Source organism: Sapajus apella, unplaced genomic scaffold (genome assembly GCF_009761245.1).
Source record: "Sapajus apella isolate SASKATOON/1434 unplaced genomic scaffold, GSC_monkey_1.0 scaffold53, whole genome shotgun sequence".
Taxonomy (NCBI): Eukaryota; Metazoa; Chordata; class Mammalia; order Primates; family Cebidae; genus Sapajus; species Sapajus apella.
In genome coordinates this window covers 2,183,480-2,192,851 of record NW_022436993.1, presented here as the reverse complement: position 1 = coordinate 2,192,851, position 9,372 = coordinate 2,183,480, and the positions used below count along the sequence as shown (strand labels likewise).

Here is a 9,372-nt window from a genome sequence, read left to right as displayed (position 1 = left end):
CAGGCCCCAAGCAGGAGGACTGGCTCTGCCTCGAGTCCCCACCCATTCTTCTTTCTTCCTATCACAATGCCTAGTTCTGTTTCCTCTTCATCTTGCCCCAGGTGGCCTGAAAACTGGATTTTCAAAATACAAAATGTAAGCTATAGATTTCATTGCTGTAGAGAAAGTGTCTGACAGCTTTTCTAGTTAAATACCACGGCGAGAGTCAAAATTTCATATCTTGAATTCTACACCAGACCTCTTTATCGTAAAGCAATGTTAGAGGCACTCTTCTTGATTCTAATCATATAAAATGATTTTTTTGTAGAGACAGGGTCTCACTCTGTTGCCCAGGCTAGTCTCGAACTCCTGGCCTCAAGTGATCTACCAACCTTGGCCTCCCACATTGCTAGGGTGACAGGCAGGAGCCACTGCACCTGGCCTTTGGAGGTGCTCTTGCTTTGTGTGTATAGTCTGGTCTTCCTGCACAGCTGTCAGGAAGATGCTCCTGCAGCATAGTTCTAAATCTTTCTGCAAATTCAGTGGATCTTGTGCATTTTTTTTTAAGTGGAATAGCAATATATTTTTTAGAGAAGCTAGACAATTCACAGTTAGTAACCTAGGGCCTAGAAAATTTTATTTCATGACAAACACATCTCTTGGCCTAAAAAATGTCTTAATCAAAGCACCTGTTTATAAGGAGCTAAATATGTGGTCTAAACATGCAGCTTAGTAATCATCCCCAAGAAAAAGGGGACCACTGCAAGGCAACCTGGGAGGGAGTTTAGGATTGTTCTGAGGCCGTAAAAACCAATGAAATTCACACAGAAAAGTGGAGAGAAATGGAATCCACATGTTTTGACTCCCTCCACGTGCTGGGTACAGCTCAGTCTTTGTTATGTTGCACAACCTTTGGTGTTAGAATGGAATTTGCATCCAATTTCTATCCCTCATTATGATGTGGTGGGCAATGTGTTTTGAACTTCGCTGAGCCTCAGTTTGCTCATCAATAAGAGATGGGAGTGTTATGTGACTTCCATAAGTTACCTGTGTAAAAATCTGGCCATAATGACTGTGATTTAAAAGATGAAGTTGTTATGTGGCCTCCATAAGGTAAGTGTGTAAAAATCTGGCCATAATGACTGTAATTTAAAATACGAAGTTGTTATGTAGCTTCAATAAGGTAAGTGTGTAAAAATCTAGACAGGATACCTATAAATTTGTAAGTGTTCAATATATAGAGAAGGAGGATTCTTTTTCTCTCATCAAATTTTTAGAGCAAGCTTATAAAATTGGTGTGATATTTTATAGACAATCAAACCAAGAGTCAGAGAGATTGAATAAGTCACCATAGTCACAAAGCAGTTCACAATACATACTGGGTAATTATTATGTATCAGTAGCAATGAGGATCACATTAAAATCTTGTATTAACGGGGTGGTTTTCTCTTCCATAAGCCTCTTTCTTTGTTGAAACCATAAATTTCAAGTTGCTCTATGAAAGTGAGCATTAGAAAATTGTGATGAACTTAGTGTACAAATTTTAGGAAGTTTTCTCTGTTAGTCTTGTTAATTAGGTGGAATATGTGTGTTATTTTCAAAAAAGGTAAATTGAATGTATATGTATTGAATATATAAAAAACTTTACATTGTAGGGTAGCCTTAAGTCATGGCAGTGTGTTTTTCTGAAAGCACATGCAGAAATCTGTCATTCTTCTAGTTTCCATAAAGCTCAGAGGTTATGGGGGAAAGGAGGTTCTTTGAGTCCCAGATAGTGCATGAGGCGGATTTGGTTTCAGTAATTTTAGCATCATTCATTGTAAGGTGATGATCCCTAGGAACATCATCACAGTGAGAAACCTGAAAGCTCCCAGCAGCCAGTAATGAATGAAAGGTGGGCGGGACCGCTGGCAGGGCGGGGCCTAGTGAGCCTTGTGCCTATTCCCTCAAGTTCCGAGTTTGGGGGAAGTATGGAGGTGCCCTGGGCCTGATTGTTTCCTCTTAACCAGGATGCGGTCTGGTTGGCAGGTCAAGCGGCCTTCCCCTGGTGGCCTTCAGTGGCTGCCCTCAGTGGTTGCCTTTGTTTTGTGCCCTCAGTTGGTACCCTCTGTTGGTGGTCTTCAGTTGGGGGTCTTCAGCGGGGGATCTTCAGTTCGTGGGTAGTGGCAGAGGATGAGGAGCTCCATCTGTGCTCTCTCCTCCCACAGTCACAGCTGTCAGGTTTGGTGCATCCAGGTCCATTCTAAATCAACCAGGCAGGTTCTGACTGCTGCAGAGAAGTCAGCTCAGGGTGGACAGGTGAGGCAGGGTGCCGGCTGCAAGTAGGGTACAGCCCCATGGTCCAGGGCTGTCCTGGACATGGTAGGTGTGGAGCTCTGCAGACATATGGGCAGGCAGAGGCCCAAGCGCCCAAGAAAATCAGAATTGCCCCATGGGGACCACACTGACCTGTCACATGTGCACCAAAGTCAACCTCAGCCATCCTGGGGCTGAGATATCTATGAGTGGACAGCCAGCAAAGGCACAGGCCCCAGCAGAAAGGAGCAGAAGTGCCTGGAACACGCTGTCCCCCATTGCCAGGCCCAAGCGGGGCCAGCTCAGGGTGACGTCAAGGGAGCCGTCCTGCAGCTCTGAGATCTATGAGGTGGAGGTGACAGTAGCGCCAGACCCCACTGCTTTGGAGCCTGCCCAGTCGGATTTGGAAGCCAGCAAGGGTCGTGACTTGCAGCACATTGGTGACCAGAAGACAACCAAAGGTGGGGAGGCTATGGATACCCCTAGGCCTCAGGACCTCCCCTTGCCCTACTGATGTAAAGCACCCCCCAGAGGCATCCACAGCCTGGGGCTCCTCACTCTGCCCCCAGTTAACTTTCCTAGGCCCAGGTCCCAAGCAGGAGGACTGGCTCTGCCTCGAGTCCCAACCCCTTCTCTTTCCCTGCTGTGTCCAGTTTCTCTCCTCCTTCCTACCCCAATGCCCAGTCCTGGGCCCTCTTCTTCTTCCCACAGGCTGGCTGAAAGCTAAGTTTCAGAATACAAAATGTATGCTACAGATTTTATTGCTGTGGAGGAAATGTCTGACTGCTTCTCTAAACTTTGTTCTCTTCATTTCTTTTAACGTTAGAATAATTAAGCTTCATGATAGATGTACCTTTGTAACTTGAAAATACTGTACTCAATTTTCACAGTTTTCAAAAAAATTTTTAATTTTTCTTTTGATACATTTTTGGTAAACAGGTAGTATTCAGTTACTTGACTAACTTCTTTAGTGTTGATTTGTGAGGTTTTAGTGCATCTCACCCAAGCAATACACACGGAATCCAATTTGTAGTCTCTTATCTTTCTCCCCCTTCTTAAAGTTTCCCCCTCATTTTCCAAAGGCCATTGTATTATTCTTTTTTGTTTTGTTTTGAGACTGAGTTTCACTCTGTCACCCAGGCTGGGGTGCAATCTCAGCTCACTATAATCCTTGCTTCCCGTGTTCATGCAGTCCTCCTGCTTCAGCCTCCCCAGTACCTGAGATGAGAGTACCAGGCCTGGCTATATTTTCTTGTATTTTTACTAGGGACAAGGTTTCACCAAATTGGCCATTGTGTTTTCAAACTTCTGACCTTAAATGATCTGCCCACCTCAGCCTGCCCTAGGGCTGAGATTACAGGAATGAACCACCAGAGCCCAGCCAAACTTTCCATTATTTTTTTTCTTTTTGGTTGTTTATTTCTAATCTCCTGAAGTTGTTCTTTGAGTTGTCATATAGATTAATGGGTTTCTGAAATTACTGGAAAACTAGTTTAAGAAATAGACAGGCAGAACAGTGGTGCTGAGTTTGGCTAAAGCATCTCTGCATTCACAGGGAGAGGAGCTGAAGATCTTCTGGTGTGGTCTGGGTGGGGCAGTTCAGTTGCAGGAGAAACAGCTCGAGTGTGGAGAGGTGGCGGTCCTCTGTGGGATGCTTTCTAAGGAGCCTGAGAAATGAACGTAGAGCTTCTTCTATCTGATTCTCTCACAACTATAAACCTTCCATGAGTCAAGCTTTGTGTCAAAAGGACAAATTAAAAGGCAAGAAAATAAAATCGCAATACCAGGACTTTGGGGGGGGTGGGGAACACATCGAATAACAGATTATTTCAGGAAACCCCGCATTTTGCCCAAATCTCTATTATGTCTCTGTCCAGTGTACTCTTTGTTGAGGACAATGTTCAAAAGTTGTTCCTGTACTCAGTGTGGTATGAGACTAGATAAATACATTTCAGGGAAAACAACAATATAATTATTTTGAAGGTAAATAGGTTTTCAAGGTTTATTCTTCAATTATGAAAAGGTTTTCTAAAGTAAAACAAACTATTCCTCTCCACGATCCCAGTTAATCCAGACCCTCCTCAGTGGGGTTTATAAAATACCATTCTCACCTTCCTGAACCTTTTGCTGAATCTCATAAAAAGTTTTGTCATAGAACCTCAGATTTTTCATAAGGTCTTGTGTACCATGCCATGCCTGAGAATTGCTTTTTTTGCTATATTTTTATTTTTTTTGTAAGAAGTAGCCAGCAAGTATCTTTCTTTTCTTTAGAGATGTAAACTGCTTTGTATTTTCAGATTAACTTGCAAGAATGTTGAAAATGCTTTGCTCACTCCCCTTTTCTCGATTCCTCCATCTCAGGACCTGTAAAAGGCACCCCCCCAGCCCAATGGACAGATGCCCCAGGATGCACATTCTGTCAGTGATGTTCTCCAAGAGGCCCAGACACATGCTGAAACATGGAAGGTGAGGCCAGCAAGCAGCTGACACACATTCCACCTAGCTGCCCCTATAAGCCCATGTCCTAAACCATTCGCATTGTTCCAATAACTGCTCTTTAAAAAGGGAAAATAGTCTAGGTCCAGTGGCTCACACCTGTAATCCCAGTACTTTGGGAGGCTGAGGTGGACAGAACGCCTGAGGTCAGGAGTTCAAAACCAGCCTAGTCATCATAGTGAAACCCCGTCTCTACTAAAAATAGAAAATTAGCCAGGCATGGTGGCCAGCGCCTGGAGTCCCAGCTACTAGGGAGGCTGAGGCAGAAGAATCACTGGAAACAGGGAGAGGAGGTTGCAGGGAGCCAAGATGACTCCACAGCACTCCAGCCTGGACAATAGAGGAAGATTCCATCTCAAAAATAAATGATAAATAAATAACAATAATAACAAAGGCCATTTGGAGTCATTTCACTATTCCAGAGAAAAGACCAGCTCATAAACAACCAGGAGTCTCAATGACTGAAGGTGACTGAGGGACAGAGGCTCCCCAGGGGGCAGACAGAGACCTCACATGTCTATGGCATGTCCTGTCCCCTGGGGCTGTGTTGTCAAGAATGAAGAATGCTCTCGGGAGGCTGAGGTGGAGGATCGCTTGAGCCCGGGAGGTCAAGGCTGCACTGAGCCCAAACCGCACCACTGCACTCAGCCTGGGCAACAGAGTGAGACCCTGTCTCCATTAATTAATAAATTTAAAATTTCAGAAATTTTCAAATAGTGAATGCTGCTGTCATTCAGTTGCAGGGAACAAAGCCAGCCCTCCAGAACCACCATGAGCCCGGAGCACCCAAGGCCCCACATGCCCCAAAATCCAGCCTGCCCCCAGACACCAGTGGTCCTCAGACACCAGCGGCAGCCCTGCCACGCCCCCCAAGGCCAAGGGCACCAGAGGCAGGGGCTTCCCCACTCCATCCAATGACTTCCTGCCACCGCCCGACTCCTCCAGGCCACCACCTGGGGTCACCAAGACACCTTGTATGTCCCCCAAGAGGCACGAAGCATCAATGTTCAGAAGCGGCAAATGAATAAAAGTTAAAAGTTTTTCCTGAACACGGTATTCTAGAAAGATTATTGGGTCACTCTATCTTGAGATTAACAATATCATTAAAAATAGCTTTCCCCATCCCATGCCTTCTGAAGTCTTGGTGACCTTAAACAGATTTCCATCTCTACCTCTGCGACCTTCAGATTTTCCAGAAAATTGAGGAAAGTGAGAAAACGTGACAAGCAGAGGTTGTTCCCTTTCTCTGAGATCCTTTTGCTTGATTGATTGGAGTCCTGGACATGGGCTGTTTTGTTTTTGTTTTTTTAACGCTTGAATAACAGTAATTGAAAAAAATTATTTATTTAGTTTTTGAATTCTGTGTGATTACAATGTTATAAATATCCTTTACATAAGAATGTAGGGGCAGGAAAAGGCAATCTTATCTATATATTTCAGTCTGGAATGTTTTCCCTCAGAGATACATTTAATGCCCAATTTATCCTAGGCTCTTGGAACCTGTATCTCTTCTCTTTCAATTTGGCTTCTGATGGGCTAAAATGCTATTTTCTTAGTTTTCTTTCCAGGGCTCTGCTTTTGTTTTTTTGTGGGTTTTTTTTTTTTTAATTGTAAAACCCCTCAAAAATCTTAAAGTCAGTGGAAAATAATGTTTTTTTAAAAATTAAGGACGATAATTAATGGTATGTTTTAGTATTTGGGAAGAGTAAGCTCTAAATCATGCTGTCTCAACCCATGGGCTGCAGGCGGCCCAGGACAGCTTTGAATGTTGCCCAACAAATATTATAACGTTATGAGCTCTTGGCAGGGCATGGTGACTCACAACTGTAATTCCAGCACTTTTGGGAGGCCAAGGTTGGTAGATCACTTGAGGGCAAGAGTTCCAGACCAGCCTGACCAGCACGGCTAAACGCTGTCTGTACTAAAAATACAACAATCAGCCAGGATGGTGATGCACACCTGTAATCCCAGCAATGCAGAGGCAGAGGTGGGAGAATTTTTTGAATCCAGGAGGCGGAGGCTGCAGTGAGCTGAGATTGTGCTACTGCACTCAATGCTGGGCGACAGAGCAAGACTCTCTCTCAAAAAACATGATGAGATCTTTTGCAATTTTTTTTTATACACCAATCCTCTTTAATGGATGCAACCCTAAATTAATTTTCCTTAAAACAGTAGTATTTCACTTTTACTGTGCTTTTGTTTTTATTTTTTTCCCTTTTACTGTTGTTATTTCCATTAAAGCAACACCATTGTAGAGCAAAACTAATTCCATGCACTTAGTACCTGATACATGTTTTCTGATTTTAACAAGTGATAGAAAAGGTTACATTAACTCATTAAGAAACATTTTCCTTAGACACTTTGTTTGGTGTTGGTTTTCCATTAAAAGAGTTATAGCAGAGGGCTATTTCAAAGATTGGTTCTTTCTCCTTTCACAAGTCGAGCTCGAAACATCCAAATATCCTTCAAGTCCACGGTATTTGCAATGCCATAGAGTTTATTTGCTAATCCTCCCACTTCCTTCTCAATGTTTTCTTGACTGGTGCCCTTCACACTGATGTAGTGGCAATCAGCACTGGCGAAGTGGCAGGAAATTGCCTTCTGGAACCCCTGGGTTTTGTTCCGACCAGATCCATGGATGAGCAAAGGATGGAAGAAAACAGTGTCTCCCTTCTCCATCACCAGGTGCACCCGGGCGGTATTGTCCTCATAGTCCTGGATCCCGTGGAACATTTTGTTAACTCCCCCCTCCCACTTGGGGTAATCGTGGGGCTTCAGGGAGCCCCTGTGGGTGCCTGGGAGCACAACCAGACAGCCGTTGTTCCGGTCGATGGGCTCCATCGCCGTCCAGGCGCAAACAATGAGATTGCTGGGCCTGAAGGGGAAATAGTGCAGGTCCTGGTGCAGGGGATGGCGGGACGTCTTCTTGCCAGCATCTGGAGGTTTGTTTATCAACATCGTGTGCATGGCCATAATATTAGGTCCAGTGAAGCACTCCACATACTTCAGAATCTCGGGCAGAGTACAGTATCTGAAGAGCTCCTTATCTTCCTGGAAATCCTGGACCTTCGTGATCATCTTCTCACCGTGAGCACATTCTGATTTCAAAATGGCCACGTCCCTCATTACTGTTAATCCTAATGGTTTCACCTCCTTTCTGCAGATTTTTTCAAACTCATTCCGAAAGCGTTGGATATCAGCATCAGATACCAGATTTTTAATTACAAGATACCCATTTTCTTCATAAAATTTTCTCTGTTCCAGGGTGAGAACATTATTATCCAGACTATACTGGAATTGTTGAGGATGGAAACTGGCAGAGGAAATAGTCCCTGAAGTGGGATGACCTACGATGGCCTGGGCCGACGGGCGGCCGAGGTGGCCCAGCACGACCTACAGGCGGGGGGCGGTGCGGGACTGCTCCGTGGCGGCGGCGCGGGGACCCCTCCGCTCGGCCTTCGCCCCATTTAGCTCCGCGGGCGGCTCCGCCTCTCTGCAATTTTTTTAATAGCTGATCAGCTCTTGCCAGTGTTAGTGTATTTTACGTGTGTCCCAAGGAAGCCAAAAGATTGGACACCCCTGCAGTCTAAATGGAAATTTAAAATGAAACAAATAGTTTTAAAACCAAAATTATTTAGTAATTAAAACTGGCAAAATGTTCTTAAATGTTTGAGCATATGCTTGAAATAGAAGGACAATTTGCTTTACATTAACTTGTATTTCATGAACAGTAACTCTCCAGTTTTAGGCATGTTATATTCTTTTGATGTCGGATGTAGTAATGTGGCTTTTCTTTTTAAAAGAAATTTTTAAATTTTATTTCACTTTAAGTTCCAGGATACATGTGCAGAATGTGCAGGTTCGTTGCATAGGTATACGTGTGCCATGGTGGTGTGCTGCACCTCACAACCCATCAGCTATTAAGCCCAGCATGCATTAGCTATTTGTCCTGATGCTCTCCTCCCCTCAACCCCCCCAACAGGCCCCAGTGTGTGTGGTTACCCTCCTTGTGTCCATGTGAAAAACACAGCTTTTCTGATACCTGACTAAATCATGGTCATTATGCAGATCTCTGGGACAATACAGGAAAGGTTCAGCAGAGAGAGGTGTGAAAGTTGTCAGAATCCCCTCCCAGCGTCCATGTGTTCTCATTGTTCAACACCCACCTATGAGTGAGAACATGCAGTGTTCGATTTTCTGTTCTTGTGTCAGTTTGCTGAGAATGATGGTTTCCAGGTTCATCCACGTCCCCACAAAGGACACGAACTCATCGTTTTTGATGGCTGCATAATATTCCTGGGGTCTGTCGTGGGGTAATAGGGGAGGGACAGCAGGGGGTAGGGAGTTGGGGAGAGATAGCATGGGGGGAAATGCCAGATATAGGTGATGGGGAGGAAGGCAGCAAAGCACATTGCCATGTGTGTACCTATGCAATAATCTTGCATGTCCTTCACATGTACCCCAAAACCTAAAATGCAATTAAAAAAAAAAAAAAGAAAGTTGTCAGAAACAAAATGGAGGCACTCACGTAAAAAAAAAAAAACGAAAAAAAAAAAAAAAAAAAAAAAAAAAACGCTGACGAAAAGAACCAGGCAAGTTTAT

General features: G+C 44.2%; 1 pseudogene across 1 annotated transcript; it reads right to left on the bottom strand.

The window, feature by feature from the left end:
• Window positions 1–6,879: 6,879 nt before the first annotated feature.
• LOC116527080 lies at window positions 6,880–8,254 on the bottom strand (annotated as a pseudogene). The gene has a single exon (XR_004258377.1). The product of XR_004258377.1 is annotated as a phytanoyl-CoA dioxygenase, peroxisomal pseudogene (transcript).
• Window positions 8,255–9,372: the final 1,118 nt, after the last annotated feature.